At 38.7% G+C, this 12,403-nt stretch overlaps 1 protein-coding gene across 8 annotated transcripts in view; it reads left to right on the top strand.

Annotated features, from left to right (window-relative positions):
* The window catches only part of FTCDNL1 (formiminotransferase cyclodeaminase N-terminal like), a 94,214-nt gene that overhangs the window by 33,609 nt on the left and 48,202 nt on the right, over positions 1–12,403 (top strand). For 5 of the 8 annotated variants that reach the window (XR_007478456.1, XM_049712331.1, XM_049712329.1 and 2 more), the window contains exon 1: positions 12,278–12,386. The exons of the other annotated variants lie outside the window; for them this stretch is intronic. The gene's annotated coding sequence lies outside the window, so the exon portion shown is untranslated. Of the gene's footprint in view, positions 1–12,277; positions 12,387–12,403 lie in introns of those variants that run through there. 8 annotated transcript variants of the gene reach the window in all.

Below are 12,403 nucleotides of genomic sequence, written 5' to 3'. Positions count from 1 at the left end.
GCCTCAACACTACACAATACTGCCTCATGTATCTATAGGTTAAATTTAAAACCATGCCTAAGTTTGAGATTAACTGACTCATCACCTTTGCTACAACTGTTGCCTAACATTCAACATAAGACAGGTCAGAATTCTGGTTTTATGAAGTTAGTATATATTTCAGTAGGTGAGGCTTTAGTGTAAAGTAAGAGATTAGCATTAAGTAGAAATGTTATCCCTTTCTTATCTTATTGCAGCAGGTTCCAAATCCTTAACTGATCTTCTCATTTCTTGTAAATATATAACTCTTTTCTCTGTGTGTGTGTGTATATTTTTTAAAAATTCTCACACTCAAGTACGTTTTATTCCGGTGAATATTGAACATGGACTTTCATTACCAAAGCCATGTTTGAACAAGGTATCACAAAGGAACCCACCCAATTTGTCTCGTGTTCTTAGTTTACCTTTGAATTACCTACAATGATAGTTTCAGTATGAAAACAGGAGATACCTGAATCTTTGAGAGTACCTAAATATTGGAATAAGGTAGTACATGTATCCGCTAAATGGTCATCCTCATGTTAAAGAGAAAGTTCAGAGGTTCTTATTTGTTTCTAGGAAGAAATAATTAAATACCATAAAAACAAGGGAGCTGGAAAACCTATCCAGAAGCATCACATCTCCAGGAATGGCTTCTGTGTCAGATCAGGCTGAAATAGGTTTAGAAAGATAAAGCCATTTCCCAAAACGATAGCTCCCCCCACCACCCCCGAAAAGTTCTGCCAGATTAACCAAACCAAAATAAACTAAACCAAAACAAAAACAGTCAAAAAATAAAGATAAAAGTGGATTTCATAATCATTAAAATTATAATGGCCATTGTTAATATCCAAGAAAACAATATACCATGTGGTGAGATCCAAACTTATTTTGTTTGTGGAAAACTTAGCATCTCAAGGAATATATATTCTGCAGGCCCTCTTCAGGAAAAGATTGTTTAAAGATATATGATTTATAGAAAGGTTCAGAAAATTGAAACCTAGATTTTTGAATAGTTAGAAGTAGGCGCTATCCTCTGAAATTTGAAGAAAATATTTACAAGTAAAATGAACTCTTTCTGCAGAGATGTGTTATATATGGAAAATAAATGGTATTAAGTTTAAAAACAACATCTTCTACCTTTGATAACTAGGAAGAGAAGTTAGAGATGGTCTTATTAGATCCCTAAACTATGCAGGGCAACACTATTCAAATCATCCCTTGGTACCACTCCCAAAAAGAGAATATGGAGGTGGGGCTATGCTCCTACCCAATAGGACAATTCATAGAATCTTAACCTATTAAGCTGGAAATGACATTACAGAATACCTTGTCCAGCTCCCTCATTTTACAGATATGGAAACTGAGGTGCAGAGAGCCTGAGTCATTTTTCCAATGTTACACACTTGGTGACAGGCTGGAATAAAAATACGGCTTCTTGGGGCTTCCCTGGTGGCGCAGTGGTTGAGAGTCTGCCTGCCAATGCAGGGGATACGGGTTCGTGCCCCGGTCCGGGAAGATCCCACATGCCGCGGAGCAGCTGGGCCCGTGAGCCATGGCCGCTGAGCCTGCGCGTCCGGAGCCTGTGCTCTGCAACGGGAGAGGCCACAACAGTGAGAGCCCCGCGTACCACCAAAAAGAAAAAAAAAAAAAAAAAAATACGGCTTCTTGATCTATGGTCTGCAGTTTGTTCCACTACGCAATATTGACTAATCTTGGTATCTACTCAAAGCCAGAAATGTGTTATTCATAGCATTAACTGACTTCTTACAGAGATAATGTGGGTTAAAGAGAGCTAAATGCCATTGCAATTATTGTCATTGTGGTTGTTAGATTTCACTTCCTGATCCACCTGCTGGGGCTCTATTTTAAGCCACACAGGCAGGCAAAGTAGTCCACTGTCCTGTACCATAAATAATTACTTTGGGGTCAAAACAATTATGTGAAGTTTCCTGCAGGAAGATTTCCTCTCTTTTTAACACCCTTGCCTTCTCCCATTTCCCAATGTAATAGTAACTTATCTTAGGAAGAAAGGAGCTTGGATATCCAATTGCCCTGGACTGAACCCCACTGTCAATTCTTCCATTTGAAGAGATGAACAAAGGATATGATCAAGGAACAAAATCTTTTAGTGTATGGCTATGCTAAGTTTATCTCATGGAGAAGAGAAGAAGATTGTATATTGGGATGGGAAAAACAAATAAGAATTATAACCAATTAAACATTTTGTCTATAAAATTAGATTTTAATTACATCTGCTAGTAGAAGTGCCTTTTCCATATCAGTAATCCCATGTAGGTTCCCAGCACTGCCCTGAGAATTTGATGATCCTGACAGTTTATGCTTGAATATTTTCTTTCAAGTCAGAAAGGAAAAATTCAGATGTTTGAAAAAGAGGAAGAAACTTCAAGTCTATTGTGTTTTGCATCATCATCTTTCAATTTTACTCTCCTTTTAGATTTAGAATAGAGGCATATAAATACATATTTAGGCCAAATAGCTTAGTATTATCTCAACAATTTTCAGAGGCTGAAGCTAGATATCATCATAGAATAAACTTCTTTGATATAAGAAGAAATGTGAAATGTAATTGCAATTACCCTTTTACAATAAAAAAATCTTGGTAAACAAATTTAAAAGTTTGATATCATGGTACAGAAACAAATATCTGTATTATTATCAATCTATTTCCCTATTTCTCAATTTAAAAACTTAGAAGTTCTTTTTCTTCTATATAAGATCATCAGCTTTCACAATCTTCCTTAATTTTGCAACACTTTGCTCTTCCAATACTTCCAGCACACAAGGAGCTTTTAATTCCAAGTTATAGCTGTGCATTCAAAGTGAATATTCAAATATTAACCAGTGCATTAGAATATCCTTCATTGTTGGCATTATGCCCTCCTTTGCTGACTGTACAGATGCAGATATGATGATGACGATGTAGGTATGTAGCTATTTGACTTTCCAAAAGCCAAAGGGCAGGCTGTAGTTGAAGCCAAATAGAAATGTTGGCCAAATACCAAAGTCAAAGTCAAACTTACACTAAGTCTCTAATTCAGAGTTTGGTAGAACATTTCAATAAGCAAAGAATGTCCTAATTTTTTAAGTTTCTCTATTCTCTTTTCGTCCTTTTTGGAGAAATAGCTAGACATTTTAAACTGAAATCAGTGAATTCCTCTAAAATCCACAAGATGGTGCTATAAAGTGGCATTTAGAAAAATTTTAAAAACCATATGCTTTCTAGGTGCAATTTTTAGGCATGACCAAATAAGTAGCATTTAATAGCATACAGTATAGATAAATGCTATTTTTAAAAAAGCAGTGTAAACCAGATTCGTTGATATAAGGAAGGCATACCTTTACTCCTAATGTTGCTTTCTAATAATTTATCCCATAAATTATACTTCTATTAACTCTGTTATTGATCTCAAGTTTTAAGAATATATTGTGAGAAGACTGAGAATTGAACTTGGATCTCACTAAGTGTTAATATGAAAAGTACCGGACTGAAACAGAGACCAGAGTTCTAATCTCTGCCCTCCACCTGAATTGCTGCCTCCAGCCATCATTCCGTCTATTCCTGCTGTTCCTAACCAAGGGCAGTTTTACCCCTGGGGACATTTGGCAATGGCTGGAGGCATTTTTGATGGTCACAATTTGGGCGGGGGGAGGTTGCTGCTACTGGCATCTAGTGGTGAGAGGCCAGATATGCTGCTAAATATCCTACAGTGCACATGACAGCCTCCACAACAAAGAATTATCCTCCCCTAAATATCAATAGTGCTAAGATCAAAAAACTTGACCTATCTGTTCACTCCTTTGTTGGTTTGTCTGTTCATTCATTAATTAGTTCATGCATTTATTCACTTATGTGTATACTTATCTACCCATCAGTCCATTAGTTCATCTCTTCTACAAATTTTTATAAAGTGTCTATGATTCAAGACTGGACTAAACTCTAGGGATTAAAAAGACAAGAACTACTTTATTCCTGTTCAGCCTAACAGGGAAAAGAGACACTTATGAAATAACAATAATATGTGATCAGTGTTTCAGTGGTAAGATGTTCTGAGAACACAGAAGAGTATGATGAATTTTGGAGAACAGGACAGAATTCAGGAAGGCGTCATACAGGTGGAGATTGTTTATTAGGTGGGTGGAGGGTGGTCATAGAATAAAATTTTGAGCAAAGCACAAGCAAAGCCAGAGACATATAGTAGTTTAAATTGTGTTGGGTGAGCAGTATACTGTTGCAGTATGAGATTAGACTGAGGAGGAGGGTTAGGAAAAGGAAAGGAGAAAAAGCAGATGGGGCCCCACTGAGAAGGGCCTTGGATTCCACCTCCAGGCATTGATTTTTTAAAACAGAAGAGTGATATTAGACATGTGGCAATCACTTAAACTTTTTAGTTTCACACCCTTAGAGTGTTTGATGAGATATATTTCAGGTTTCCTTTTAGCTTTAAAACTATGTTTTATAATTATAAAGCCAATCCATTAGAAATATTAAATACTGTATATTCTTTAATTTATATTATAACCATCAATAAAAATCACAATATCTATGAAGAAAATATCTTTTTTCATACACAAAATTTGTATTATCACAGATATTTACTTTCATTATAATGAACAAAATATAATATATTCCTATTAATATATTTGGTGTTTATTTTAAGGCTGGACATACTTGAGAAGATCAAGCTGTCTTACAGAATATACAGTCTTCTGATTCGTTTATTCCTATATCAGTAACTACTTTAGGTTGACCCAGGATAAATTTTTAAAATATCTTTTCCACACACAACCTTCTCTATTATTTGTGCTTTTATCAATAAGTTTTAGATAATCTAATTAGATTGGAGTAGTTTAACATATGTTTTATAATTTGAATAATTACTTCAAAAATGTATTGCGGTCTTTTTAAAAATTTATTTATTTATTTATTTATTTTGTGGTACGCGGGCCTCTCACTGTTGTGGCCTCTCCCGTTGCGGAGCACAGGCTCCGGACGCGCAGGCTCAGCGGCCATGGCTCACGGGCCCAGCCACTCTGCGGCACGTGGGATCTTCCCGGACTGGGGCACGAACCCGCGTCCCCTGCATCGGCAGGCGGACTCTCAACCACTGCACCACCAGGGAAGCCCCCTAAATTTATTTTTTTCATTGAAGTATAGTTGATTTACAATGTTTTGTTAGTTTCAGGTGTACAGCAAAGTGATTCAGTTTTTTTATACATGTTTAAAATATATACAAAAGAATATATATGTATATTCTTTTTCAGATTCTTTTCCCATATAGGTTATTACAAACTATTGAGTATAGTTCCCTGTGCTATACAGTAGGTCCTTGTTGTTTATCTATTTTATATATAGTAGTGTGTATATGTTCCTCCCAAATTCCTAATTTATCCCTCCCCCCACCTTTTCCCTTTGGTAGCCATAAATTTGTTTTCTATGTCTGTGAGTCTGTTTCTGTTCTGTAAATAAGTTTATTTGTACCATTTTTTTTAGATTCCACATATAATGATATCATATGATATTTGTCTTTCTCTGTCTGACTTACTTCAATTAGTATGATAATCTCTAGGTCCATCCATGTTGCCGTAAAAAACATGGGGTCTTTTATGTCTTACATTGATAAATGAAGAAAACTCAAAGATTAAGAATTGTTTGAATTTTACTTAAGTAAATTAGTAGCAATCAAGTGGATATTTGATTTACAAAATGTATTTTTATTACATATTTTTCATTTAATATTTTAACACTTGTAATATAAATTCAGCTTTAAAATATGGGTAGCTGAGACCGCTGCTACAGACCAGTTCTGTTGTCATTCAGAATTTAAGCCCATTGATCAAATGGCATAACATGAAATAAAAGAAAAAAAATTGGATGGGGAGTGCAACAAAGAAAAATGGGCCCCATATCTAAATAAAATACAAAAATCTCCTATGAGGAACACTGCCATCCTTTTGCCCCAAATACAGAAATGAAAACACTGATGTCAAAAGTGACAGAGGCACTGAGAAGGGCAGGGCTGTATTACAGTCTTCTGAACTGGTTAATGATACAGTAACCAAGCCGCTTTTATACTTGCCTGTTGTCTGACTATAATTGTCTACTCTATTTGATTGCATCTTCTTGAATCCTTTTTTCTCCTTCCCCCAAATCTTTATCCATCTGGTTTCTGTACCACATTTCCACAAGTATTAATTAAAACCCTTGATGGATCATTTCAGATTTGAATATCCATTCATATTTATTTTCCTCCACAGAAATTACTATTAAAACCAATCCAATAATTTAAAAAGCAGTGTGGGACTTCCCTGGTGGTGCAGTGGTTAAGAATCCGCCTGCCAATGCAGGGGACACAGGTTCGAGCCCTGGTCCGGGAAGATTCCACATGCCGCGGAGCAATTAAGCCCGCGCACCACAACTACTGAGCCTGCGCTCTAGAGCCCGGGAGCCACAACTACTGAGCCCACGTGCCTAGAGCCCGTGCTCTGCAACAAGAGAAGCCACCGCAGTGAGAAGCCCGCGCACCGCAACGAAGAGTAGCGGCCGCTCACCTCAACTAGAGAAAGCCTGCGCACAGCAATGAAGACCCAACGCTGCCTAAAATAAATAAATAAAATACATAAATTTAAAAAAGGCAGTGTGGATTTTCCACAGTGCTTGTGTTTTGAGAGTGTCATGGACTCGATTCAAGATAGGAGGTTAATCTTCAAAAGATGAGAACTTTGTATAATGTTACAAAAAGGGTTTCAAGCCCCACAAAAGGGGTTGAAATAGTCGGTGGTTTTCAAAGGCACCTTAGCATTCAGAGAGGAGCCTTGGAAGAAGCAGTAATGGGGGCAAAGTGTAGGACTGCAGGGACACCCCCAGTGCCCACCCCTAACCCCACTTCATCATAAACTCTGCTTCCACCTCTACTGCCTATTTGTTCCAGATCCAATATTGTTTGAACAAACATTACAAGGAGGTGCCAGATGATTTCTAAGGTCCCTTCTGACCTGAGGTTCTATGAATTTTTATTTTCAAATCTTTTTCAAAAACATAGAACTTCAAGTAAAAACTGTCAGTAATAACTGAGAGGCACAAGGTAGGATAAAGAAAACATTAAAAACAACAGAACCCAAAAATTTAACTTTTCTACTTCTTCCTATGAAATTAGACATTTTCTACTTAAATGTAGTGAAAAGACACAATTTTTAAAAGTTAAATCCCTTCAAACACTGAGATATACAGTAAAAGACAAACAGATCAGCAGGAAAACCTTAATTCGAACCTTCAGTTTGAATGTCCTACAGAGACAGACCTTGTAGATCTGCCCAAGAGCAGGAGAACTGGTTCTCTCCAGAAGGGGTCCTTTTCAAAGCAAGGGATGACACGTGGGAATTAGGGCATGCAGACATCACAGGATGCTTCTGTTCAGGGTCTCTGATTCCAGTGCATACGGGAGATTACCCTCTTGGTGTCAGTAAGAGTTGATATTCACTTAGATATACATACATAGGACATTAAACAACAGTAGCACAGAAGTGCCTACAAATGCACAGAGTGTGACTGGACACTACTGGACTGTCACAAGATGTGTCATTTTTCTTAATAAAAGTCGGCAGTCATCACCCCCGGTTGGATTTTTTTTTTTTTTTTTTTTTTTGCTGCATTGGGTCTTCGTTGTTGTGCACGGGCTTTTCTCTAGCTGCGGCGAGCGGGGGCTACTCTTCGTTGCGGTGCGCGGGCTTCTCGTGGTGGCTTCTCTTGTTGCGGAGCACGGGCTCTAGGCACGCAGGCTTCAGTAGTTGTGGCACGTGGGCTCAGTAGTTGTGGCTCGCAGGCTCTAGAGCGCAGGCTCAGTAGTTGTGGCTCACGGGCTTAGTTGCTCCGTGGCGTGTGGGATCTTCCTGGCCCAGGGCTCAAACCCGTGTCCCCTGCATAGTAGGCAGATTCTTAACCACTGTGCCACCAGGGAAGCCCTGGTTGGAATTCTTAAGTAAATATTTATTGATTAAACCTCATAATGTAACAAAAATTCATGTTACTTAGGGGACAGCGTTTCTAAACATTCTCAGCATTTTTCTGGAAATAATAAATACATTTTGTGAATTATAATAGTTTTAGAAATAATCTTAATGTAGTCCCATAAATTAAGACACATTTTCAGCAAAAACTCAGTCTATTTTAGGGATTGCTCTTCATCTGCAATAAAACTAATAGGTATAAAAAAAACAAAAAACAGCTTTGGAGAGAGGCTCTGGGAGACACTTCATTCCATTCAACACCTAGCCTCCATAATAAAGGAATGCACAATGGAATGACCACAGGGAAGGCGGTAAGGGAAAGGAATGAATTAAGGGGTGAATGGATCATAGACTTACTTTTTTGCCCAGTTACATGAGATATTCCGGCTGTGAAGGAATAGAATGAATGCATAACCAGTGATTCCAATTTTAAGCTAATAACTATGCTTACATTGTACTCTACTGGTTTTTCATGATAAAGAAAAATAAAGAGATCAGCTAACTAGAGAGGAAGAATCCAACCCATATTGTGTAAAGGGAAAGACATTTCCCAAATATTAAGAAGAAAACTTCTTAATTCTGGGAATTTTGCTGTTTTTTGCCCCTTCATTAAGACAAAAGTGGCTAGAGATCCATTTCCCATAATTAAAGATGTAAGGGCAATGGTGTTATTTCTGTTAGTTGCTGTAACTTCTTTGGATATCAAACTCCTTTTCTTCATTTAAAATAAATGACTAGCATAGCTTCCTCCACTCCAAACTAAATAAGGCAGCAATTTTCTATTTTAGAAAATGACTAATAGAACACATATTTCATAATGTCACATGATTCAAATAATTTATTACTCAGAAGCAATTAAAACCACTTCTGCACTTAACTTGTCCTAGAATGACAACTAAAGTCCCTCTTTTTTAATTCTTCATTTATCAGACCACATTTATATGGAAGAAGAAACAAAATCTTCTCAGGTTCCATGAGGAGGGAAGAAGGCAGAATGAAATCTGACATAGTGTAAAAATATGGTGAAAGTGTAATCTTAGAAAAATTGCACAAGGAATTAGACTTCTGTCTTTTTTTTTCTTTTTTTTTTTTTTTGGCTGTGCTGCCCAGCTTGGGGTCTTAACCCCTTCCCCCCACCCCCAACAGGAATAGAACCTGTGCCCCCTGCAGTGGAAGCTTGGTGTCCTAACCACTGGACCACCATGGAATTCCCTACACTTCTGTCTTTCTAAGGGAAATTCTCTACTCATATTTCCCTGAACACAGATAAATGCTAGAATATGAAAAGAGAAAAAAGATTCATTGTATTAATTAAAATGTTCTTTAAAACAGTATTTCAAAATTCCACAGCACAGTAGGCAGCTTTCTAATTACCGTATTCTGAAATGCATCAGGTAAGTAGGTAGTGAAATGGATTAAGTTAGTAAAGTTGATTCTTTTGCCTGTTCTAATAAGGGCTTGCCTTCTTTTGTGATAAGTTGGCCGAGTCTCCTATATATGAAACTCTTGAACAAACTGTAAATTATATGTATCCGCTGGCCTGGAAATTTCTACCCTTGATATATTTGTTTTTGTTGCCCATTTGGGGGGCCAGAAGAGAGGATGCAGGCGAGGCAGAGTGGTGCAGTTTCCGCTCAACCCTACAAATCAGAAACAGGCTGGCATGAAGGGGAACACAACCCCAGGGCAGGGATCAGGGTGAGGTGAGTGTGAGTGAGTCAGCAAGTGCAGGGTAGGATCCTGCTTCACTTAAAATTCTGATGTTTTGTTTAGCACTGATTTCTTATTTTGTCTCAATTTTGACTTCTTACAATATTGCATTACCGAATTTTTTGGCACCCACTTACATTTTGTGCCCAAGCTGAATGCCTCCCTCGCTCACCCTAGTCCTGGCTTCTTCAAGCAGTACTGGGCTCTGCATTCAAGTAGAGCCACACTATGGAGCCACACTACAGCACAGTCTCTCCCTCTTACCCGCCTCGACTCTGACGGGCCAGGGAAGGCTTTTACAAGAGCTACATTCTCCCTGCTTGCAAAACTGAAAATGAAGAGCACAGGAAAGTGTCTTCTTTGTCTCATAGGGAAGCTATGGGAGTGTTAGGAAGCAGTCGTCATTGATGGAACTGACACTGGGACTTTTAGCTGTTCTCTCTTCTAGTACTTATTTGTTTCTGGACAGGATCCATGATGAGTAAAAGAACTAATGCCCTGAATGTGGATTTATTAGCAGGAGAAATGAGGAGTCAGAATAACACATTCACCCAAAAAGTATGAAAAAAATCCCTCCAAAGCATGCTAAGTTAAATAAAAATGAGAGGCTTGATATACATACATTGTAAATGTGGCATAATCTCTTTTAAAGCATGAAATGGGCAAGATTACATGTGATAGAGCTAAACTAACACCAAGGGTACTTTTCCATTCTTGAAGAGATCAAAATAATACTTCCAATCTCATTGCTAAACTTCTCATCAGCCTTGCTGGTATCTGTCTCCTTGTCTTTTAAAAAAAGATATGCTTACAGTCTTCAGGCAGGGGCAGATGCTGCCCCCCTTCCAAAAGAACACTGGGGCCCTGTTTCCTCTCCATTTGTGTTTGACATGAGTAGAGTGGAGAAAGGGACTAAAGTTTACTGAGTTACTCCTCTGTGTTGATGCTTTTGGAAGCATTATCTTACTTGATGCCCTGGCAGCCCTGGAAGAGAGAGTGGTTCTCACAAAGAGGATTAGGAGATGCAGGGAGGAAGATTTAGTCCTGGCAGGTGCTACAGCTAGAACCATGAAGCCCCTAGGTGTCATACTGTTTTCTCTGGAGGGATATGATAAGACTAGGTGTAATGTTACTACTCTGTCTTTCGTTTTAGCAAGTCATCTCATCATAGGATTGTTGGAAGGGTGAAATACAGGGGCTTCAGTTCTATTGTCTTCCATGGAAAGAAACTTTGAATACTGCAGAACTTTTTGGAAATTGAAAGTTAAAGCTATAGGCAATAAAATTTCTTGAAAGAAGAGAAAGTTGGGGATGTTGATCTGGTTAAACAGCTCTCAAAATTATCTGCTGACATTAGATGGGTATTGGTTTTTAGGCATTAACATGAGTATAAATCTATTTTATGCATTTCTATGCAAAGTCAATAGAAAAAAACCCTAAATATATATTTAATTCCTTAGGGTCCCAAAGCATTTTGAGGATTTAAACTGATAAACCAACCTCAAAGGGACTGATTCTTGCAACTAAAACACAGACACCTCTGGGGTGAAATGTGGCAACAGTTTGACAGGCATAGCAGTAGCTTAGGCCAGAAAGGATTTATCCAATTAAAATTATGGGATGAATTCTGGCTGGCAGAATGTAATTACCAGCCTTGGAATGGATCCAGGATCCTGAGGTTAACACCCCTCCTCTTGCCAACAACCCTCCTACCTGCCAACACTCCGAGATGGAGAAGGCTGGATCTGACACAATCGCACATAATACTGTTGTGACATCTAAGTACAATGATGATGATGTGAGAAGCATCATGAACCTGATTTTTTTTAACACTCATTATGTTACTTATTTTTATGCCACATTAGGCTAGAAACCAAATGTCCACATAAATGTTAATTTCCTCAAATCTGTGTTTAAAAAGTATAATTAGAAAATAAAAAATAGATTTAAAAATTAATATATTCTGCCAAAGTAGTTATTTAGTGATTATTTCACTTCAGGAACGAAATTGGATCAAAATGGTGACATTTAATCCTTGTTACATTAAAAAAAAAAAAGCAGGTCCTGATTTTTTGGAAGAGAAATGTATTCTCAAGGTTCACTGGCCTAAAAAAAAGGGAAATGCTTAATGCCTGGTTCCTACTCGCTGTAACTTAGAGTAAATGGGTATATGCTTTTGTCTTGGGGTGGGTCCAGATCATATTCGAAATCGCTCGCGGGCAGTATTTCTCAGAAGGGAATTTATTAAAAATGCGTTTGTGCGTAAACCGGAGAAAAGAGCCCCCTGCTGGTGTAGGATCAGTGGGTAATGACCTCATCATTAGATTCTAATGCCCTTTTAAAAAGTCACTCATTTACGAGAGAATTGTGGAGAGTTACAGGTTAAAGCAGGTGGGGCGGGAAAGCACTTCTAGAGAGAACGTTAAGCCCTCCGGGCCGCCGGCACGCGGTCGGGGCCTGTGGGGTCGGGTGGGGTCAGGGAAGGAGCTGCAGAGCCGAGCCGGCGGGCGACGGGGCTGGAGCGCGCCCGGGCGCCCGGGAGGCGGGGCCAGCGACGGAAGCTGTGCGCCGGTCACGCGCGGCGACTCTGGTTTGGCGCTGTCCTACCCCGCCGCCCTCCGCGCCAGCAGGTGGGTCCCCCAAACCG

Source organism: Orcinus orca, chromosome 7 (assembly GCF_937001465.1).
Source record: "Orcinus orca chromosome 7, mOrcOrc1.1, whole genome shotgun sequence".
Lineage (NCBI taxonomy): Eukaryota > Metazoa > Chordata > Mammalia > Artiodactyla > Delphinidae > Orcinus > Orcinus orca.
Note: the sequence above shows the minus strand (reverse complement) of the source record. Positions and strands in the feature narration are given on the sequence as shown.